The sequence below is a fragment of the Pan troglodytes genome, chromosome 3, assembly GCF_028858775.2.
Source record: "Pan troglodytes isolate AG18354 chromosome 3, NHGRI_mPanTro3-v2.0_pri, whole genome shotgun sequence".
NCBI lineage: Eukaryota > Metazoa > Chordata > Mammalia > Primates > Hominidae > Pan > Pan troglodytes.
Window position 1 is genome coordinate 159,197,660 of NC_072401.2, and position 23,912 is coordinate 159,221,571.

A 23,912-nucleotide genomic window follows, 5' to 3' on the forward strand; every position below is an offset into this window, starting at 1 on the left:
GTTAAATAGTGAATTTAGGCTTTCTAAAAAAAAAGTTGGCAATGAAAACAAAGATGATAAAGCATTGGAATGGAAAAGAATAGAAAATTGTAAACCTTCTGTGACTTAAACATATTTGTTAGAAATAACCAGTGAAGATAACTTGTATCTTCAAAATAACCTCCTCATGTTTTTAAATCACCTATTAATAAAATAATGAAATTATACTTACTTTTTAAAGTGTCACAAGTCTAAGGATATTTGCATCTGTAGGAGATGAACAATTTTAATTTTAAATGCGTGTGTTATCAGGAAGTTTGCAATATCTGGTTATAATTTTTATTTCCAGATGAAACTAGAGACAAGATGAATATTGCAACAGCAAAAATATCTTACCAAATTCCTTTCTGCAAATGATCACTATGATTTTTTTTTCTCAGATTGGGATGATGCATACACATATGAATGGTTTTCCTTCTGTTCTCCATATGGATGTTATTATTATTGATTTCTTTTGACTTTAGCTAATTAAATATCTCTCTCAAATTGAAGGGAAGCAGAAGTGATATCTAAAATCAAAATCAAAGGGTTTTCTTACCAACAGATAAATTTGAAGTAAGTCCACATATCTCCTATCCATTCCTCTATAAAAACAGTTATTTTGTTTTACATCTATCATTCACTTTATGTAATTGATCATTTCATTTTACTGATATGTTCCCAAAACGTAAATCATGATGTTTTACTACTCTAAACTCTTCAATGACTTTTTGTTACATTTTGAATGAAAATCTCAAATCCTAACTGCAGCCTACAAATTCCTATAGCCTCTCCACCTCTTAAGCATCATCTCCTGCCAACCCAACAATCACCACTTCTGCCACTCCAACACCACATTTCAGACCCAGAATCCTTCTTACTGCCCCTGTAACATGCCAAGTTCTTCCCCATTTCGGGGACTTCAACAGGCTGTATCCACTGCCTGAAACATTTCTTCTATCAACTTACTATTCAACTGAGTTATAGCCCTTGAGAGTCAGCTAAATGCTACTTCTTCAAAGAAGCCTCTCAATCTAATGTAGTTCCCCTCTAATTCTCTCTCATAAAACCCTAATTTCTCTTAGCACATTTTTATACTGTCCAAATGTGTGTTTATTTCTTGGTTATCTGATGTATATTTCTTCCACCTTTGTACAATAGAGAATAAAGCAATTATATCATTATATTCTCAGTGCATATCACAGGGCTGAATACATAGAAGACAATAAAACATATTTGTAAAATAAGTGGATCCTTACAGCAAGGGTCTTAAGTAGAATCAGTATTACCCTAAAATATTAAATGCAGCTTTATATCTGTATCTACATTTATGTTTACACACACATATCTCTCATATCTCTCTATCTATGTATCTATCATCCATCTATCATCTCTCTCGGTATGTGTGTGTGTTTGTGTGTGTGTGTTTGTCTGTGTGTATGTGTGTAAGTATCACAAGAACTGTATACAAAGGAAACAAAGCAAAGCAATGCACCTTTGCTAAAGTTGTAGTGCTTACTCCTCTGTCAGGAGAGGTAGCTTATGGTAACAAATAGGGTGCTGTTCCAAGGGTGGTGTGAGTTGGGAAGGTTAGTAAAAATCTGGACTTACTACAACATTTCTATTCTACCAGAGAGAAAAATGTTTTTTCAAAAGGAAATCACTAAGGAATCCAGTAAGGAAGAGGGTAGTAGAAAAGGTTAAAGCACCAGTGGATGAAGATAAGAAATGTTTTGTGATTGGGGTTAAACACATGCTGATTGTATTCTGTGGAATACTGTTGTGGAAGTATAGGGCACTTACCTGCTCATGGTCACAATGGTCCATCAAAGAATTATGAAGCTTGACAAACAAATATGTTAACACAATGGGATATTGCACAGTTTGGAAACACTTCACTGAATAACCAAAGTGGACCAGGTATGGCAGCTCATGACTGTAATCTCAGCACTTTGAGAGACTAAGTCAGGAGGATTACTTCAGCTCAGGAAATTGAGATCAGTCTGGGCAACATAGTGAGACCCTGTTTCTACAAAATATTTTTTAAAAATTTAGATGGGTATTGCAGCACGCACCTGTAGTCCCAGCTACTTGGGAGGCTGAGGCAGGGGGATTGCTTGAACCAAGGAGTTCAAAGCTGCAGTGAGCCATGATCATGCCACTGCACTCCAGCCTGGGTGACAAAGCTAGATCCTGTCTCAGAAAAAATAGATAAAGTATCATTTTAACTTTTTAAAAAGAAATACAGAATACTAATACAAATTCAAGGTGATGTGTTCAAACTGACCTGAACTAAATAATTCAAACAAAAAAAGAAATTTCTAGTTTTATACCTGCCTTAGTTATATGTGGTTAGTCTCAATCGCTTTATGCCTTAGTTTTCTCACCTACCAAAAGTAAAATAATTTTAAAATTCCAATTGTATCATAAACACAAAGCATTGTTAGAAATGTTGAGATACTGATATTGTTCGTATTTATAGCCTTCCTTAGGAAGAGAAGTGAAGAAGAATGGTTCTCAAAGTGACATAATAACTGAAACAATGCAGAACAGTGTTTGTAAAACCACTAAGGAGCTATATGTGAAAAAATTTTTTGAAAACAGAGAGAAGTAGTACCCTTACAGAACTAGAAAACCAATTCTCACAGACCAAAAAAAAAAAAAAAATGATAAGAGAGGGAAAACAGAAGGCAAATGGTAAAATGACTTAAAATTATATTAACAAGAATTATTATAAACTTACTATGTACTAGGCAGTGTCTTGCTGGCTAGGACAAGCACCCTTGCTCTTGAGGAGCTTACATTTCTCTGTAGAGATAGGCATAAGAAAATTAAATTAAAAGTTGATGCCTGCAAAGACAGTATATCATGTGTGTATAATATATACATATATTAAGTGGAATGAGATTCTGCCTCTATAGAGGTGTTACAAGAGAGTTTGGGGAAAAAGGGTCATCTTGATTTTGCCTTTGACAACAGGAATTTTTGAGAAAACTAATGGTGCAGAGCCATGGGCAACTGCATAAAAAAATGATGTGATGTGTGAAGGAAAACAGGAGAATTTGTGCCTCCAGGGTGCTGTTTCTTAGATTCAAAACTTACGCAACTATCAATAGTCTACTGCTTCATATAGAAACCTCAAAACTTATTTGCACTCAAAACACACAACTGATGCTTATTTGTTGTTAAGTTTGAGCAGTTTGAGATTATCTTTCTGTGCATTATGTGTACATCACATAGTTTAGTAGAAATAGGCTATTTCAAATATACCTATTTGAAAGACTCATTATGTAGACAGAGTTGGATATCTGTTGTTTCCCCAGAAGATCATAAATAAGGAAGTGAAAAGCACAGGTAGATTTTAAGTTTATATTATACCATCAATGCAGTACTACAATGATATTTGTAAGATTTATCTTCTGAGGATACCTTTAAGAAAAGGAGAGATAAGTTTTCTCTCTGGGCGTAAGTCCTAGCTGGAGGTTAGATTAAAAAAAAAAAAGATTGTCTATAAATGGAGAAACTGTTAGAAACAAATATGGCATTATGTACACCTAATATATAATTATAATAACGATTGTGACTACAATTAGTTGTCCTTAAGTCAGTTTTTAATATCATGTACTTTATCAAGGTAGTCAGAACTAAGAATCTGCTGGTTTAAATGCAGGCTAAATTCCTAATTAGCTAGAAAAGCTTTTCTTCACCAGAGCTCTAATTCTTGTACTATAATTAGATTTAAATGTGTAGTATTGATTTGGTAGTAATTAAATCTGTGTAAATGTTACGCTGCTTATATTTGGAAACAGATTGAGACAAAAGAGTTGAAAGCTAATTACTTTCTAGAAAGGATTCTAAATAAATTAAGATGAAGTCGATTATGGTACAAAACAAGAGTGGATGTAAAAACTTATTAATTTTTAGAAAAGAAAAATTCTTAAATCAGAGAAGACAAAAAATCATGTTTCTAATTATTTGACTTTAAAAAATATTGCATACATAAGTGAGATTATACAGTATTTTTATTTCTGTGTTAGCTTATTCCACATAGCATAATTTCCTCTATGTACATCCATGTTGCTGCAAAAGGCAGGGGAGCTCCTTCTTTTTAAAGGCTGAATTACATTTCATTATATATATATCACACTTCCTTTATCTACTCATCCATAGATGGACACTTTTGTTGTTGTTATACCTTGGCTATTATAACTAACACTTCAATGAACATCTAAGTGAAGATATTTCTACATGGTGCTGATTTCTCCATGGTGCTGATTTCATTTCCTTTGCATATATACCAGAAGAGGGATTGGTGTAGTATATGGTAGTTTTATTTTTATTTTTTTGAGGAAGTCCTGTATTATTTTCCATATGACTATTATCAATTGACGTTTTCACCAACAATGTACAAAAGTTCCCATTCAATTACCTCCCATCAGGTCCCTCCCATGACATGTGGGGATTATGGGAGCTATAATACAAGTTGAGTTTTGGGTGGGTGCACAGACAAGCCATATCATTCTCTGGCCCTTCCAAATCTCATGTCCTCGCATTTCAAAATGCCTTTCAATCATGCCTTCCCCAACAGTCCCCAAAGTCTTAACTCATTTCAGCATTTACTCAAAAGTCCACAGTCCAAAGTTTCATCTGTGACAAGGCAAGTCCCTTCTGTCTATGAGCCTGTAAAATCAAAAGCAAGTTAGTTACTTCCTAGATATAATGGGAGTACAGGCATTGGGTAAATACACTCATTCCAAATGGGAGAAATTGGGCAAAACAAAGGGGCTACATGCCCTTGTGCAAATTCAAAATCCAGTGGGGCAGTCAAATCTTAAAGTTTCAAAATGATCTTTTATTCCATGTCTCACTCCCAGGTCACACGGATGCAAGAGGTGGGTTCCCATGGTCTTGGACAGCTCTACCCCTGTGGCTTTGCAGGGTACAGTTTTCCTCCCGTCTGCTTTCAGGGGCTGGCATTACTCAATGCCTGCAGCTTTTCCAGGTGCATGGTGCAAGCTGTCAGTGGCTCTTCCATTCTGGGGTCTGGAAGACGGTGGCCCTCTTATAGCCCCTCTAGGCAGTGCCCCAGTGGGGACTCTGTGTGGGGGGTTCCCGCCCCACGTTTCCTTTCCACACTACCCTAGCAGAGGTTCTCCATGAAGGATCTGCTGCTGCAGCACACCTCTGCCCGTACATCCAAGCATTTCCATATTCCTCTGAAATCTAGGCAGAGGTTCCGAAACCTCAATTCTTGACTTCTGTACACCCGCAGGCTCAACACCACATGTAAGCTGCCAAAGCTTGGGGCTTACACCTTGTATTAGTCAGGGTTCTCTAGAGGGACAGGACTAATAGGACAGATGTATATATGAAAGCAAGTTTATTAAGGAGTACTGACTCTCATGATCACAAGGTCAAATCCCACAATAGGCTGTCTGCAAGCTGAGGAACAAGGAAGCCAGTCCGAGTCCCAAACCTCAAAAGTAGGAAAGCTGACAGTACAGTCTTCAGTCTGTGGCCAAAGGCCTGAGAGCCCCTTGCAAACCACTGGTTAAGTCCAAGAGTCCAAAAGCTGAAGAACTTGGAGTCGAATATTCAACAGCAGGAAGCATCCAGCACAGGAGAAAGATGAAGTGTGGAAGACTGAGCCAGTCTCGTCTTTCCAGGTTCCTCTGCCTCCTTTTATCCTAGTCATGCTGGTAGCTGATTAGATGGTGCCCACTCGCACTGAGGGTGGGTCTGCCTCTCCCAGTCCACTGACTCAAATGTTAATCTCCTTTGGCAACACCCACACAGACACACCCAGGAATAATATCTTGCATCCTTCAATCCAATTAAGTTGATGATCAATATTAACCAACACAAATTTACCCCTTGTCAATCTGAAGTCATACGCATCTACTGAAATCATACATAATCTTCAAATAAAGACAATAATAAGGTCATAATTACACCTAACATAATACAGCTATCCTTTGTACAACTGGAAGTACACCAATCCCCAACCCAAATGCTATAACATAAAGTTAACAACACTTAAATGCTGATATGAAGTCAATAAATCTTACCAATCCCCAACCCAAATGCTATAACATAAAGTTAACAACAGTTAAATGCTGATATGAAGTCAATAAATCTTATGTCACATGATAAAGGAAAAAGGAAATAAAATGAAGATATTTTCTTAGCACAAGTGTATACATGCATAAACATGCTCTTAACAAAATAAGGAGGAAATACTCCTAACAATTATAGTCCTCCTTTCTGCAACTGGTCACATGGTTGTAGCTTGGATTGATGACAACCTTCTTCTACTATTCTGTATTTCCTTTGCCTTCAGCAAGCACCTCAGCAGATCCTGGTGGAATGACCCAATCCTTCATTTCTAAAGGGTCTGGGCCATTTGCAGGTCTGCCTTCATTGAGTTGTTGTAGTTTCCCATTGACCTTAAGCACAGGGCATGGTGATAGTAAGAGATGCCCTAAAGGATCTCCTGTATTCCACACATACTCTTCCTTACCTACATTGTGGTGGAGTAGACTGATTTTATCTTGATAGTCTGAGTCAATCACTCCAGCCAACACTGTAACTCCCTTATTAGCCTGTTGACTTAAAGGTAGGAGGAGAACAAGGTGGCCAGATGGCAATCTTAACTTGCAGTTCAATAGAATCATTTTTGTGTCTCCTGGAGGCAACATTCCTCCTTCTGGAACTAAGACCTCTAGGCCAGGAGAATGTAATGTTGTGGGAACAGGAAGGAAAACTTTTGCTAGTGGATCACTAGGGGTGATGGTGAGTGGTCCACTTCCACCCCTTGATTCCTGGACCCGTGAATCCTGGCTATGGGAGAAACAGTACCATATGTAGGACCCTGATTCAGAACATTCATAGCTTTCTGAAGAACTTTCCTTCAGCCCTGCAAAGTATTGTCACCTAGGTGGCATTGTAATTGTGACTTCAAATGGACATTCTACCATTCTATCAATCCAGCTGCTTCAGGATGATGGGGAAAATGGTAAGACCAGTGAATCCCATGAGTGTGAGTCCACTGCTGTACTTCTTTAGCCATAAAGTGGGTACCTTGGTCAGAGGCAATGCTATGTGGAATAACATGATGGTGGATAAGGCATTCCCTGAGTCCATGGATGGTAGTCGTGGCAGAAGCATTGTGTGCAGGAGAGGCAAACCCATAGCAAGAGTAAGTGTCTATTCCAGTGAGGACAAACCGCTGCCCTTTCCATAATGGAAGAGGTCTAATATAGTCAACCTGCCACCAAGTAGCTATCGGATCACCCCAGGGAATTGTGCCATATCAAGGATTCAGTGATGGTCTCTGCTACCCAGTGGTGGCCCAGTTTGTTGGTGGTCAGCCTTGGTGAGTGGAAGTCCATGTTGCTGAGCCCAGGCATAACTTCCATCCCTGCTACTATGGCCACTTTTTTCATGGGCCCATTGGACGATGACAGGGCTGGCTGGGGAAAGAGGCTGAGTGGTGTCCACAGAATGAGTCATCCTATACACTTCATTATTAAAATCCCCCTCTGCTGAGGTCACACTTTGGTGAGCACTCACATGAAATACAAATATCTTCACCATTTTTGACCACTTAGAGAGGTCCATCCACATACCTCTTCCCCAAATTTTTTGTCACCAATTTTCCAATCATGCTTCTTCCAAGTCCAGGATCACCTATCCAAACCATTGGCTACAGCCCATGAATTGGTATATAATCACATATCTGGCCAGTTCTTCTTCCAAGCAAAGTGCACAATCAGGTACAGAGCTTGAAGGTCTGCCCACTGGGAGATTTCCCTTTGCCACTGTCCATTAGGGATGTCCTAGAAAGGGGCTGTAGTGCAGCAGCAGTCCACTTTTGAGTGGTGCCTACTTATCATGCAGAGCCATCTGTGAGCTAGGCCCTAGTTTTCTCTTCCTCTGTCAATGGATCATAGGGAACTCCCCATAAGGCCATCAGTTCAGGCTGGGGAGAGAAGGCACAGTGGCAGGAGTGGGGACAGTGGGCATTTAAGCCACTTCCTCTTGTTACTTACTTTTACCCTCAGGACCTATTTGAGCCCAGTCATGTGTATACCACTTCCATTTGGTTATGGAATGCTGTTGTGCCCACTTTAAGACTAGATGGGGCAGGAAGTACCCAGTTTATGACAGGCAGTTCAGGTCGCATGGTGACTTGATGACCCATAGTTAAATATTCAGTTTCTACCAAAGCTTAGAAATAGGCCAAGAGCTGTCTCTCAAAAGGAGAGTAGTTATCTGCAGAAGATGGCAGGACCTCACTCCAAAATCCTAGAGATCTCCACTGTGATTCACCTATGGGAGCCTGCCAAAGGCTCCAAGCAGCATCCCTATCACCACTGACACCTCAGTGTCAGCACCTTTTGATCTGCTGGGTCATGTGGCCCAAGGAGCAGAGCAGCTTGCACAGCAGCCTGGACCTATTGCAGAGCCTTCTCCTGCTCTGGGCTCCACTCAAAACTGGTGGCCTTTCAGGTCACTTGATAAATGGGCTGGATTAACACACCCGGATGAGGAATGTGTTGCCTCCAAAATACAAACAGGGGCACTAGGTGTCGTTCCTCTTTCTTGGTTGTAGGAGGGGCCAAATGCAGCAACTTATCCTTCACCTTAGAAGGAATATCTCAAAAGGCCCCACACGACTGGGACCCTAGAGACTTTACTGAGGTAGAGGGTCCCTGAATTTTAGTTGGATTTATTTCCCACCCCATGGCACACAAATGTCTTACCAATAAGTCCAATGTGTTTGTTACTTCCTGCTCACTGGATCCAATCAGCATAGTGTCATCAATGTAATGGACCAGTGTGATATTTTGTGGAGGGGAAAAGCAATCAAGATCTCTGCAAACAAGATTATGGCACAAAGCCAGAGAGTTGATATACCCCTGAGGTAGGACAGTGAAGGTATATTGCTGGCCTTGCCAGCTGAAGGCAAATTGCTGCCTGCCAGTGGGCCTTATGGATAGGAATGGAGAAAAAGGTATTTGCCAATCAATAGCTGCATACCAGGTACCAGAAGATGTGTTAATTTGATCAAGAAATGAAACTGCATCTGGTACAGCAGCTGCAATTGGAGTCACCACTTGGTTAAGCTTACAGTAATCTACTGTCATTCTCCAAGATCCATCTGTTTTCTGCACAGGCCAATTGGGAGAGTTGAAGAGGAATGTGGTGGGAATCACCACCCCTGCATCTTTCAAGTCCTTGATGGTGCCACTGATCTCTGCAATCACTCCAGGGATGCGATATTATTTTTTGATTTACTATTTTTCTAGTTAAAGGCAGCTCTAATGGCTCGATTTGGCCTCTCCCACAGTAATAGCCCTCATCCTACCAGTCAGGGAGCCAATGTGAGGATTCTGCCAGCTGGTAAGGCCATCAAATTCTACAATTACGTTTCATTACGTATAGGAATAATATGCCATTTGTTCTATGTATTGAGAGAAACCTTTAGCTCGGTAGTGCTTCTCAATGTTTTTAATCAATGTATCCCAATAACAGAGAACACCCTGAAATTTGAGAGTACAGCTCAAAATAAGTTCATTTCATGAGCAACCAAAAATTCATGTAATTTTGAATTAACTGCAAAAATATTTTGCAGCATTAAATTAGTATTTTAACTTACTTATTTTTCCAAAATGTTTTAATAAAATTAATTAGACTGAAAAGCCTTGACATTTTAACTTATTTTTGGACATTTAAATTTATTTTTAGAACTCCAGCACATAGCCATTTGACCTATTTTGAGAAGCTTGAGCATACAGCCAAAGTTCAGTATTTGTCTCTAAGTTTAGCCTTCTGTAACTGTGTAACATAGGGTAATTTATTCAATCTGTATGAACCTCACATTTCTCAGTTGACAACAGAGATATATATTCTTACTTGGCAGCATAATTGTAAATGTTGAAGTTAAATGAGAGGTTGCAATGAGTTCAAGTGTAGATTTTAAAAAGGTGAAATCATGACTCTTATGTAAAAATAAAATGAACCCTTGTCAAAAAGTTTATTCAGCTCCTTAATTATAAGAAAGATGTTATGAATGGTCCAAAGAGCTTTTGCGAAGTAGGTATAAGTTGACAAGTTAAGAAAGAAATGTTAGGAGTTTTGGGGTGGGTGCAAAACTGATTAATGTCCAATAGAACCTTAAACTCTTACCTCTGGAATGATCAGTTTCACCAGACAGAAATAATCTGCAATTTGAACAGGTAAGAATATGCAAGTTAACTCCTGCCTTGACAGATTAATAAATTGTCTCATCAATAGAAAGTCAAACTCAGCACTACACTGAAAAAAGCCTAGTAATCTCTTCTGCCCATTTCTAATTTTTAGATGAGTCTAAGAGTGAATGGGGATTGGAGAAATAACTGCATTTATAAAATTAATGTAGAATTCATTTTTAAATGGCTAGGGAAAATTTTAAAAATTATAATATTTTAAACTTTAAATGTGTATTATTTTTTAGGTAATACATGTAAATTTTATATTTATTTTTCACCACAACTCTGAGTGGTATCTTAAGGATTTTCACCATTGTTCAGACAGTGAAACTGAGGCTGGGAATATTATTTATATTTACATTCCAAAAATATTCTACCCCATCTCTTCAGCTTTTAACTGTATTTAGATATAATCCATCATAAAAGTAAAATAATAATTTTACTGTGGCTCTACTTCTAGCTACTGTTTTGGCTCATGCTGGTATCATATACAATAATGTTGGCTTTGTAGCCAGAGTACATGAAGATATCAATTCATACAATCTGGATCCTGAGAATATAAGATATGAAAGACTCCTTGTGAGGATAAAGAAAGGGAGAGGGTGAGGAAGAGAAGATGAGAGAGAGAACTTACTGGTAGAAGAATTCAGAATTGCTGAGTTTTTGGGGCCCAATTAAAGCTGTTAAATGTTAATTTATACTTTTAGCCACCTGCATTTTGATAGATGTATTTTGTGATGTTTCTGTTTTGTTGTTGTTTCGTTTTAAGCAGCTCTCAGTAGGCTCAGGAGATATCATGACCAAGACAAGCAGTTGGGTTTTTCTTTTGTAACAGCACAGGAGAAGAAAACTTGTAAGGATACAGGTGCATTTGCGGGCATAAGCGTGACTAGTTGGATGGCTTCTATTTTCTTTGTGAAAGAATAACTGGTAGCTACTAAGTGAGGAGGAGCTGGTAGAGCTGGAGATATAAGACAAAGTTAAATTCTTTCAAGTCTGAATCCAATAACCTCCTCCCTTCTCAGCATCTCATTCTTCCTGTGAGAATATTAAACTGAAGGCATAAAACCAAGGGAAGAATTCAGAGGAAACTTTTCTTTTGTAAGGAGTTCAAAGAAAGAGAAGCCAAGAAGGAAATGAAAGGCTTAGTCCAAAAGATAGAAGCAGGACCAGGAAAATCAAAGGAGTGGAATTTTGAGATGTAGAAAGGCCAAAAGCAACAAAGCTGCATGATGCAGGGTTAACATAGGAGGAGAAAAACTTTTCTCAGTAATGAGGATGTTCTTAGCAACAGCAGTTTTTAACAGCAATATGAAAGGAATTTTTTTTTAAATTTGAGGAGAAAGTAATTCAAATAAAATATAGAGTATATTTTTAAAAATTGTTGATATATAATTGATATACAAAAACTGTACATATGTAGTGCATTTGGTTGGTGCAAAAGTATTTGCAGTTTTTGCCATTACTTTTAATTAAAAGTTAGTAACATTATTTTTAATGGCAAAAACCACAATTACTTTTGCACCAACCTATCACACAACTTGATGAGTTTAGAGATTAATATAGAGTGCTTTTAAACTCTACTCTCAAAAATGTTGAAAAATACATTTATAATAGAAAGGGAAAGTTTGTTTTCTTAATATTTAAAGAGATTTTTTGTGTAGTAATAAGAAACGCATGAATATTTCATTAAAGATGGTCAGAGAAGTTGAACCAGAAATAAAAATGACCAATAATTAACTCACAACAGTAATAACATAATGAAATGGATGCCATTATTTGCTATAAAACTGTTAAGTTATAAAAGAATAAACAGTTTTATATGCTACCTGTCAGTTCTAATTTTACATTCTTCTAGGGAGATGTAAAAGGCAATTTTCAATGTATAGGAAAGCTTGTAATAAAGTTGGTTAATTTCAATTTTTATACTTTATGTTAAGAACTTTATAAAATATAAACTATTCAAAGAATATATTTATATACCACAAAAATGTTTGTAATTACCCAATCAAGCATAACAATGAACAATTAAAAATGACCTAAATGTCTAAAAATAGGAGATTGGGAAATGCTCATATAAGGGAATATTAAATATCCATTACAATTATACCTTCAAAAGGAAATTTACTATAATTTAAGAAATCATGATTTGTTATTAAGGTAAAAAAAAGCCTTAAAACAATAGGTACTGTATCATTCCACTTACAAAAATTAACATATACATACCATCTGGGAACAAATATTACTTGGAGGTATTTCAAACAAAAAGTTATGCTTTCTGTTTGCTTTGTTCATTTCATTCCACATTTTAAACTTTGATCTATGGTAGTTTTATAATTGCAAAACAAAATTCTTGAATTAAAAAATTTTGCAGTGAAGGAAAAAATAAAGTTAGAATGGTGAATGAAATGAAGATTTAGAATTGAGCCTAATTTCTTGGTAAGGTAGTGTTCACCTGGGTATTTTTCTTTCCACATGGGAGGTAACCAATGGAGACTGAGAGTTGAAAAGCCAAGAATATATGTATTTCAAGTGCTTAAAGACAACCAGAATCTTATCTTTTTCACCGATCACAGATCTTTTCTATATACCAAAAATACACTAATTTCTTTATTATTTCTCTGTGGAATGCCTTTTGCCATTTCTGTTTCTTAGCTCAATGTTTTCTCCAATTCTTTTCAAAAATAAAATTAAAGTCCTACTGAGTTCATGGTCAAATTAAGGTCAGACAAGGCAAAACAAACAAAATGTCTCCCTAATCGTTCTGAAAGATTCTCTCAGGACTAAAACCTACTCTTATGTTTAATGCATTTTATCATCATCAGCTCTTAAATAATACTAAATGATCTCACTGATAAGATTCAAATTTTGGTGCTAGAATAATGAAGTATAAACAAAAGTGCAGAAATAACTTAGATGTAAAATATGATTTTATTGTTTCATATTTAATTATTTCATGGCTTCAGTTATGCTATGGGTCATATTGTATAACTGAGTGCCCACTGTGGGTTACACTTTATGTTATGCAAGTGTTTACTTAGCTCTGTGAACTTTTTAACTTCTCCTGATTTTAATGTGTTCCTTTGATAAAAATGGAGCTGGGCTAAAGCAACTTAATGTGCAGCAGAATCACCAGGTGAAGCTACTGTCGTTGCTGTTCTAGGGACCACACTTTGAGAATCACTGAGTTAGCTGACATTTTAGATTTCTTCTAGCTTCGAAACTCAATAAATCTATATGCTCAAGGCAGTGCACTGATACAGTATAAGGGCACATTGGAATGTTTTAGCATCATTTACATAGTTAGACCAATCAGAAGACTGGTCCTAGCCCATGTAATGTTGTTATAACAGAATATCTGAGTCTGGGTAATTTATAAAGAAAAGAGGTTTATTTAGCTCATGGTTCTGAAGGCTTGGAAGTACAAGAAGCACAGAGCTGGCATCTGCTCAGCTTCTGGTGTGGGCTTTTTGTGTTGTGTCATAACACGACGAAGAAAGTCAAAAGGGGCATGGACATGTATGAAGAGCCGAAACCTAAGGGGCAGCCTGGCTTTATAACAACACACTCTCGAAGGAACATCTCTGCAAAAACTAATCCAGTCTTGTAAGGGTGATAACTCACTCCCTACTGGAGCACCAAGCCATTCATGAGGGATCCGCCTCTATAACCAAAACACCTCCCGCCAGCCCCACCCCCAACAGCACCACAGTGGGGATCAAACTTTAACATGAATTTTTTTGGGAACAAATAAACCAGAGCACTGCTAAAATCCTCTTTATTCCATATGTGTAGCATTTCTATGATATTCTTTCTTACAGCAAGATAAGGAAATCATTTCACACAGAAATGGAGAAAATTATTTTAATAACAGTTTACTTTAGACAATTTACTAGATGCCTTAGCATTTTGCATATGCTGCAGAAAACAAAATACCTGAGACTGGGTAATTTTTAAAGAACAGAATTTTATTTCTTACCGTTCTGGGGCTGCAAAGTTCGAGATCAAGGCACAGGTGCTGGCAGGTTTGTTGTCTGGTGAGGTCTCTGCTTCCAAGCAGTTGGTCTCTGCTTCCAAGAAGGCCTCTTAACTGCTACTTCTGGAGAGGAATTCTGTGTCCTTATGTGGCAGAAGGCAAAAGGACAAAAAAGGGACAAACTCCCTCCATGAAGTACCTGTATAAGGGCAATTAAGAGAATTAATCCCATTCTCAATAGAGCAGCCCTGCTGGTCTAATCTCATCTTAATTGTCCCAACTATTAAAATACTATCACATTGGCAACACCTGAATTTGGAGGGAATATATTCACAACACAGCCTTCTTTCCCTGCCCCCCCATTTGTGTTCTTCTCATATGCAAAATACATTTACTCCATTTCAATAACTCCCCAAAGTCTTAACTCATTCCACCAACAACTTTACAGACTCAGTCCAAATTTTATCTGAACATCATATGGATGAGATTCAAGGTACAGTTCATCCTGAGGCAAAGTCCACCCCAGCTGTGAGCCTGTGAAATCTAACAACTTATGCGCTTTCAATTTACAATTATGAGACAGGTAAAGGACAGATATTTTCCTTCTGAAAAGGAGAAATAGGAAAGAAGAAAGGAAAGTTGTGGCAGGTCCTATGTAAGTCCAAGACCCAACAGAGCAAACAACATTAAATCTTAAGCCTTGAGCTCATCTTCTTTCACTCTTATGTCTCACCTTCTGGACACACTGGGATGGAGGTGGGGCCCCCAGGGCCTCAGATAGCTCTGCCCCCATCTGTGCTTCAGTTCTCGTGCATTGAAGTTGCATGCCTACGACTCTTCCAGGCTAGCACTGTACACTGGTCACTCTACAGTTTTGAGGTCTCATGGGTGTCTCTGCCTGCACTGCCTAGTAAACATTTTCTTTGTGGGGACTCTCTGTGGTGGCCCAGACCCCACAGGGCCCTGAGTATTGCCCTATTAGGGGCTGTGTTTGAAACTCTTGGCCCTTTGGTGGTTCTCTGCCTGGGCTCTGAAGCTGTCTGGGACATTTTTTTGAAATCTAGCTGAAGGTAGCCATGCCTCTACAGTTTGTGCATTCATTGAGTCAAAAGAGTTAGCACCATGATTATGCTGCCAAGGTTAATGATTTATGTCCCCCAGAGGAGTGGTTCAAGCCACACTGGGTGTCACCTGGGCCGCATCTGGGATGCTGAGGAGCTCTGTGCCTGAATGTGGGAAGCAGAGATCTGAGATGGCTCTGGGCAGTGAGCCTGGAGTTCCTACTGGCACCCCAGTCCCCACCTTCACAAGCATTCTGCCATCAAGGCCCTACCATTATGGATCTGCAATGAACGTGGCTGCCCCGAAGATCTTCAAAATGCCTTTGAAGTCATTCTTCTATGGTTTGATAAATAGCACCTGGCTTCTTTCTAATCATATGAATCCCTTTAGCAAATGGTCACTTGCCCTTGGTCACACCCTTGGTGTTCTCTCCTATACATGTTATACATTTTTTAGTCTTTACATAGCCAGGCTGGGAATTGTACAAATCTTTATGCTCTGGTTCCCTTTTAACACTAAAATTTTGTCTTTAAATCATATCTCTCTTCCTGCATTTCACTCTAAGCAATTAAAGGAAACCATGCAGTACCCTGAATTCTTTGCTGCTTAGAAGTTCCTTCCTCCAAATAGCCTAGTATATCATTTTTAAATTCTTGCTTTTCACAAAGTCCTAGGACACAGACATAATTCAGCAAAGTTCTTTGCTACTTTATAACAAGGATAACCTCTCCTCCAATTTTCCAGACCTTCTTTCTCATTCCATCTGAGACCTCATCAGAATGGTCTATAATGTTCATATTTCTACAAACATTCTGTTCACAGCCACTTAAGTAATCTCTAAAAGAATGAAGCTTTTATAATAGCTCTTATCTTCTTCTGTGCTCTCAAAAGAATAGCCTTTAATGTTCCATTCATGACAATATAGGCTTTTTCTAGAATTCACTTCAAAACTATTCCAGCCTCTACCCATTACACAGTTCCAAAGCTGCTTCCGCACTTTTAGTTATTTGTTATTGTAATGTCTCAATCCTGGTACCAAATTCTGTCTTTTTGCTTCTATTTTAAAATACCTGAGACAGGGCAATTTATAAAGAAGAGAAATTTGCTTATCACAATACTGGAGGCACAAAAGTCTGAGATCAAGGCACTAGAATCCGGTGTCTGGTGAGGGCCTTCTTGCTGTGTCTTCACATGATTACCAGCTGAAGGACAAGCAAGGACTAACTCCCTCCATCAAGTCCTATTATAAGGTCATCTAATCCCATACACAAGGGAGGAGCTCTCATGGCCTAATCACTTCTTAAAGGTCCCACCTCTTATTATTATCACATTGGCAGCACCTGAATTTTAGAGGGAACACATGTACACCATAGCACTAGAAAAGTATGTACCTAAACAAATGGTAGAGTTTTAGATGACTTATTTAAATTTCTTTTCTGGCAGTGCTTGCTACAATGTTACCACCTAGTAGAGAGTCCAAAGGCTTTTTTGTTGGATTGAGTAGATTTGGCATTTCTTAAATGAATTATAGATTTTTTGTGGATATGATTTTTATCACTTTAATATTGGGAAGGCCAGTGTTGGTTCTGCTTTTTCTCTCCAAATGACAAATTATCTATCTATCTATCTGTCTATCTATCTGTCTATCTATCTATCTATCTATCTATCTATCTATCTATCATCTACCAATCTATTAAGATAGTTTTAGATTAGGATACAGATTTGTCATTTGTCTGTTAAATTACTTAAACATTTTCACAAAAATGTATTTTTTATTCTCTTTTTCTTTCTTATTTTATTTAATATATTTATTTGCATGTTTATAATTACTGAAAAGACACTACAAATAATAGAATAAACATCTGGGGTATGGGGAAAGAATAAAATGAAAAAAATTGGAAATGTTTTACTTATTTGTGTCACATCAAATAAAAATCAAAGGCAACCAAGAGCCAAAATAGTCAAAAATATACAAAAAAAAGCAGGCAGAAAATACATATAGGACCTCTACACCAGAGAATAGACAAAGGTAAACATAAGGTGACAGGCCTTTTAGGCAGTTAAATATTTGTTCCTGGATTCAGAATTGGTTTTCTTTGTTTTTACAGGGACTGAAAGGTAATTTTAATATACCTTTACTATAAAACAAAACACATTTTACTAGGTGGTTAGGAAAGACAAAGTGCCAACAACAATGCATTGCTGGGAACCATTTTAGAACTGTTCAGTAAATAATACCCTTAGCTCCCCAGCATATTCTAAGCCAAGTGGGATTTGAAATACCACACCTACAGAGTATATTTATCATCTAGCTTTCCCATTGAAATGCCAATGCATAATGGAGTATTGTAATACAACTTGGCAGGAAAACAGAAAGTGCAGCTTTTTCTTTACATGATTTTCAAAAATCTTGTGCGATTGAACTGCATGACTGCCATTAGAAGAAACAAAAGTCATGCAGCTTTAGCACATCACCATAGTAAGAAAATGAAGGAGCCAGTGTTATCATTCAACTAACCATTTATTAGTTGTGCAGACCTTCAATTTGTGCAGACCTTCAATTTGTGCAGACCTTCAATTATACAGCACAGTAGAATACCCAGTATAAAAAAATAAAAGTCAAGTGGCATTCGCCTTTTCACATGCCAGTCTTAATCTAAAAAACAGAGATTTGGAAGAAAATTTTCCAAGCATTTTCCATAGTGCAATTGCCCCAGATTTTCAGATGATATTACATTTTGATAAAAGTATTTGTTAGCAGAAATGACTCTATTTTATATTTTAAGAAAATTAACAACTGACATTTCCTTCAGTCATTCTCCTCTTTGATTTTTAAATTAATGTTCTTCTTATTCTGTTATTAACTGCAATACAGAAGAGAAGGTTAAAGTTACCTAGATCGACTATTGTTTGCTCCAGAATGTTTCTTTCCAAACTCAAATATAAACAGTCTTCATACATAAAAGCTACCAGTTACATCTATTGAGATAATCATGTGGTTTTTGTCTTTGGTTCTGTTTATATGCTGGATTACATTTATCGATTTGCATATATTGAAACAGCCTTGCATCCCAGGGATGAAGCCCACTTGATCATGGTGGATAAGCTTTTTGATGTGCTGCTGGATTCGGTTTGCCAGTATTTTATTGAGGACTTTTGCATCAATGTTCATCAAGGATATTGGTCTAAAATTATCTTTTTTGGTTGTGTCTCTGCCAGGCTTTGGTATTAGGATGATGCTGGCCTCATAAAATGAGTTAGGGAGGATTCCCTCTTTTTCTATTGATTGGAATGGTTTCAGAAGGAATGGTACCAGTTCCTCCGGTAGAATTGCAGAAAAGGCCTTTGACAAAATTCAACAACCCTTTATGCTAAAAACTCTCAATAAATTAGGTATTGATGGGATGTATCTCAAAATAATAAGAGCTATCTATGACAAACCCACAGCCAATATCATACTGAATGGGCAAAACCTGGAAGCATTCCCTTTGAAAACTGGCACAAGACAGGGATGCCCTCTCTCACCACTCCTATTCAACATAGTGTTGGAAGTTCTGGCCAGGGCAATTAGGCAGGAGAAGGAAATAAAGGGTATTCGATTAGGAAAAGAGGAAGTCAAATTGTCCCTGTTTGTAGATGACATGATTGTATATCTAGAAAACCCCATTGTCTCAGCCCAAAATCTCCTTAAGCTGAAAAGCAACTTCAGCAAAGTCTCAGGATACAAAATCAATGTACAAAAATCACAAGCATTCTTATACACCAACAACAGACAAACAGAGAGCCAAATCATGAGTGAACTCCCATTCACAATTGCTTCAAAGAGAATAAAATACCTAGGAATCCAACTTACAAGGGACGTGAAGGAACTCTTCACGGAGAACTACAAACCACTGTTCAATGAAATAAAAGAGGATACAAACAAATGGAAGAACATTCCATGCTCATGGGTAGGAAGAATCAATATCGTGAAAATGGCCATACAGCCCAAGGTAATTTATAGATTCAATGCCATCCCCATCAAGCTACCAATGCCTTTCTTCACAGAATTGGAAAAAACTACTTTAAAGTTCATATGGAACCAAAAAAGAGCCCGCATCGCCAAGTCAATCCTAAGCCAAAAGAACAAAGCTGGAGGCATCATGCTACCTGACTTCAAACTATACTACAAGGCTATAGTAACAAAAACAGCATGGTACTGGTACCAAAACAGAGATATAGATCAGTGGAACAGAACAGAGCCCTCAGAAATAACACCACATATCTACAACTATCTGATCTTTGACAAACCTGAGAAAAACAAGCAATGGGGAAAGGATTCCCTATTTAATAAATGGTGCTGGGAAAACTGGCTAGCCATATGTAGAAAGCTGAAACTGGATCCCTTCCTTACACCTTATACAAAAATTAATTCGAGATGTATTAAAGACTTAAACGTTAGACCTAAAACCATAAAAACCCTAGAAGAAAACCTAGGCAATACCATTCAGGACATAGGCATGGGCAAGGACTTCATGTCTAAAACACCAAAAGCAATGGCAACAAAAGACAAAATTGACAAATGGGATCTAATTAAACTAAAGAGCTTCTGCACAGCAAAAGAAACTACCATCAGAGTGAACAGGCAACCTACAAAATGGGAGAAAATTTTTGCAACCTACTCATCTAACAAAGGGCTAATATCCAGAATCTACAATGAACTCAAACAAATTTACAAGAAAAAAAGAAAAAAACAACCCCATCAACAAGTGGGCGAAGGATATGAACAGACACTTCTCAAAAGAAGACATTTATGCAGCCAAAAAACACATGAAAAAATGCTCACCTTCACTGGCCATCAGAGAAATGCAAATCAAAACCACAATGAGATACCATCTCACACCAGTTAGAATGGCAATCATTAAAAAGTCCGGAAACAACAGGTGCTGGAGAGGATGTGGAGAAATAGGAACACTTTTACACTGTTGGTGGGACTGTAAACTAGTTCAACCATTGTGGAAGTCAGTGTGGCAATTCCTCAGGGATCTAGAACTAGAAATACCATTTGACCCAGCCATCCCATTACTGGGTATATACCCAAAGGACTATAAATTGTGCTGCTATAAAGACACATGCACACATATGTTTATTGCGGCACTATTCACAATAGCAAAGACTTGCAACCAACCCAAATGTCGAACAATGATAGACTGGATTAAGAAAATGTGGCACATATACACCATGGAATACTATGCAGCCATAAAAAATGATGAGTTCATGTCCTTTGTAGGTACATGGATGAAATTGGAAATCATCATTCTCAGTAAACTATCACAAGGACAAAAAACCAAACATCACATATTCTCACTCATAGGTGAGAATTGAACAATGAGAACACATGGACACAGGAAGGGGATCATCACACTCTGGGGACTGTTGTGGGGTGGGGGGAGAGGGGAGGGATAGCATTAGGAGATATACCTAATGCTAAATAACGAGTTAATGGGTGCAGCACACCAGCATGGCACACGTATACATATGTAACTAACCTGCACATTGTGCACATGTACCCTAAAACTTAAAGTATAATAATAATAAAATAAAATTAAATTAAAATTTAAAAATCTACCAGTTACAAATTTTCATATTCCTAAACTACTAACTTTATCTTCATGTGCATTGAGTTAAGACATATGTAGTGGGATCAAAAGGTTCCCTATTTTGACAAAGTGTGGTCCATATTCCAGTAGCGTCAATATCATCTGGGAGCTTGTTAGGATAAGGATCTGTATTTTAGTGAGCTCCCAGGTGATCATGTTCACATTAAAGTTTGAGAAGCATTGTTCTATATAACTGATGCACAAATGCAAACTAAGGAAATGTAGTATGGGGGTTAAGAATCAAGTTTAAATGAGTATCCACATTTTAAATTTACAAACAGAATATAAGAAATCTTATTATAACATAATACTTTAAATTTCTATATTTTGAGAATACAGTTGTTAAAAATCTTTATTGGTTTAATTCAGCTATAAACTACTATTTTTTCTAAGAATACAAGTTATATTATATGTATAAATCAAATATTTAGTTTTGATTATTGAAATGTAAACACAGTGGTACCCTAAATATGTTATTGGTCTCTGTTTTTTTCTTTTTTCTACATTTGTTCAATCTTTAACAAGTGTTAATACTAACCTATCTCAATAACAAAAATTCAAGGCATTTTAATTTTGTCCTGGATTCATTTTCAAGTCCTCTAATCTATGAGTTTATCACCATACTCTTCTGCACAGTTTAGAAACCTGAAGGGTCATCTCTGTATCCAAACTACATTGGACGCTTATGCTAAATTAATAATAAGGCACAAATGCTGGTTTCTGCTATAGAGTCACCTGTTTGCATTTAGAAAGCTATAGAAGTGTCACTCTCTGTGACGTATGTACCAACTTAATTAAAAAATAGTTTCCATTATTTTGTTTTTATTGATAGTGAAATGTATAATTTTTATTTTAGTAAGGACATTGTAGTATATCACACACCAAGATATTTTAAATAGAACAATTTATACATTTTAATTCTATTCTGCTTATGAGGTATAACAATAATCTTAATATGAAACATAACAATTCCATTGGAACTTATTAGAATAATTTAGGGGAGTAGTGCTAACCATGTTTAGCCAAATCCTGGAAACTTTCTCTGGTGTAGCATAACATTTTTTTCTGTGATATTACCATTACTACCATAACAAAAAGAGTAAAATCTTAGTTTTTTTTGTAATGAAGGTATAAATGATCATTTTGAAACAAGGTAAGAGAAATATGGAAATGTATCTTCCTGAATATGACCTGCTGTTCTCTTAACCAAATGTCAGCCCCACAACTCCTAACTTCAATTTGTGAAGCAGCTTCTGAAGCAGCCAATCAAGGTTGTGAGACCTGAAAAAAATATTCTGGTGTTACCAGGTTCCTGAATGAGAAATCAGGCACTGGGCTTGTTCCTTTCTGGGCCTACAGAGAGCTTGGTGTTCAGCAGTGAGTTTGGTAGCAATCATCAGAACTGCATGGAGTCTGCAGAGAGTTTGGTGCTCTGACATCCCTCAGTCCCTGAGAGGAAAGAGGGTAGCTCCAGCCTGGATCCATGTTCCTGGGAGGACCTTGTGGTCTCCTGGGCTTAGCGTGGCTGCTGAAAATTTGAATCTGTAACTGAATCTTCTCTATTCCTGAGGCTGATGGATATTTACCTGCCCCCGAAGAGAACTGGGAACTGGAAAGTGTCAAAGAACATGCTTTCAAGAAACTGAGTTTAAAGATTACATTGGCTTTTATTAGTAATTCCTGAATTGGGCAGCATCTCATTTATAAAACAAAAATGTACTCCAATAAACTGAGCAGTGGAAGTGGGCTTTATCAGCAGAAAGAGGCTAAGAATCAGAAATAGGGAACAAAAAGACAACTGTTCCAGAGTTACTTGTTTTTACAGGGTTAAAGTAGAAGGAACATTCTTGTCATGCAGCTTAGGAAGACAGGGCCTTTTATAATTGGTTGCTGTGAATTTCCTGTTTTTGAAAAACTAGCTCAGTTTAAAGTTCAGTTGGACTACATGGTACCTAGCACAAGTAAATCCATTGTTTGGTCTGGTTCACTGGGTCTTAGTGCAGAAGCTCATTCCAATATAATGACCTCCCTCAAAATTTATTTAACAGAGGAAAGGTTTGTTGCTAGTGTACAGAGTAAGCTCAGGCTTACTGTAATTTCAGAAGAAGCCAAACATAAATCCAAATATACATTAGAAATAAGTAAAGAAAAATAATAATTCTACTGGAAGTACTCAGCAACTTGAAGGAGAAACAATAAGCAAAACATCCAGTTCCTGGTGAAATAGACTTGCTGGACAGGGCAGGCTTTAAGCCGATAAATAAGTGAATAAACAATTTTAGTGGATTTGATTATAGCAACCAAAGCTATTGGGAAACAAAATACTCTGTGAATTTTGAATATTGAAATTTTAGAGAGAGCAAATAGGAAAAGAAATGGAATTTCTGAATACAAAAATATGAGATTTGTAAAGTGGATCTGTAAGAAAAAAGAAAACAATAGGAAAACTTGAAAAGTTAAAAATTGGAGAAGAAAATCTCTTGTCTTAAGCAGAATTGATGCTTATCCTGATAAAATTTATAAAGTCTATAATTATAATGATAATGTCATAAACTTCCAGATTAAAGAAAGCTTCTTAAAGGGAAATGAAGAGTTAGTTTTGCATAGGTGTCTTATCAACAACACTGGAAGCAAGAATACTGTGGGAGAGAATTGCTGCCACTCAAAAATTCTATTTCCAGCTGAGATATCATTTAACAGCCAGAATGAAGGAGATATAGATTTACTTTGGGAGGAATTTAGAGACTGCATCACCCATCAAGGAAAATACCAAAATGAGGTTTATAATCAGTAAATCAAAAGACACTTTAATATGGGACTGATGAAGCAGAGAGGAAATACTGGTGAATGATAAATATATAAGCATCGTGATAAATGACTGGAATGGTGTAATATAATGTTACATGAGGATGCTTGATGTAGAGAAGACATAGTGCAAGGAAAATACTAATTGAAATTAAAAGT

At 37.2% G+C, this 23,912-nt stretch overlaps 2 long non-coding RNA genes across 2 annotated transcripts in view; one reads left to right on the forward strand and one right to left on the reverse strand.

The window, feature by feature from the left end:
- Nucleotides 1-2,761: 2,761 nt before the first annotated feature.
- Nucleotides 2,762-14,441, reverse strand: LOC107974459 (uncharacterized). The gene is made up of 4 exons (XR_001717254.2): nt 14,251-14,441; nt 10,210-10,244; nt 6,539-7,999; nt 2,762-2,826 (listed from the first exon to the last, which is right to left on the reverse strand). It is a non-coding gene; the product is annotated as an uncharacterized LOC107974459 (long non-coding RNA).
- The window catches only part of LOC107974458 (uncharacterized), a 68,073-nt gene continuing 51,171 nt past the window's right edge, over nt 7,011-23,912 (forward strand). The window contains exons 1-2 of the long non-coding RNA XR_008547645.2: nt 7,011-7,090; nt 9,197-9,423. This is a non-coding gene — a long non-coding RNA (uncharacterized LOC107974458). The remainder of the gene's footprint in view (nt 7,091-9,196; nt 9,424-23,912) is intronic.